Below are 374 nucleotides of genomic sequence, written 5' to 3' on the forward strand. Positions count from 1 at the left end.
TGGGTGTTTGTCAGAGGTGGTGACTTTGAACACTTCTCCATCCTTTAAAAGCAGGGCCTGAGAGCCTAAAGATTAAACTTCAATCACTGCTAACATGGGTGCAGAGCTTGGGAGCTTGCCCAGGGCTTCCACAGTCACCGCCGTTAGTTATGATTCATGCTCCAGCAGCGCTGGGAAGGGGGCCGAGGGAACTGAGGCCGGGGTGGGTGCGGAGGTGGCTCTGCCTGGGAGTGCCGATCCGGGATGTCGTCCGGACCCTGAGCTCGGCAGGACCTGTGCGCACCCAGGCAGCGTCGCGTCCTCCCCCAGGCTGCGAGAGGTTGCTCTGCCATCAGGCCATGGACCCCGAGCCGCCCGTGCTGCGCGCGCGCGTG

Source organism: Colobus angolensis, unplaced genomic scaffold, assembly GCF_000951035.1.
Source record: "Colobus angolensis palliatus isolate OR3802 unplaced genomic scaffold, Cang.pa_1.0 Scaffold143, whole genome shotgun sequence".
In the NCBI taxonomy this organism is placed as follows: Eukaryota; Metazoa; Chordata; class Mammalia; order Primates; family Cercopithecidae; genus Colobus; species Colobus angolensis.